Raw genomic sequence first — 222 nt, 5'->3', positions numbered from 1 at the left:
TAACCTCAGCTTACTAAAAATCCACCCAAGGCACTGATTCATTCTGCACAACCAACTCAGATTCCACTTGGTAATTTCAACTCTTTGGGGAGAAACTCACATCAGACCCTCCACTTTATCAAAATCACTAGAATATCTCAAGATAGAATAGTTTCCTCATGGGCAAAGGTCCTCTATCACTGCACTGTGTTTTGAAATAAATGACTTTCTGAGTTGGGTGAT

This window comes from Otolemur garnettii, unplaced genomic scaffold (genome assembly GCF_000181295.1).
Source record: "Otolemur garnettii isolate 467f Iridium unplaced genomic scaffold, OtoGar3 scaffold00085, whole genome shotgun sequence".
Classification (NCBI taxonomy): Eukaryota; Metazoa; Chordata; class Mammalia; order Primates; family Galagidae; genus Otolemur; species Otolemur garnettii.
Note: the sequence above shows the minus strand (reverse complement) of the source record.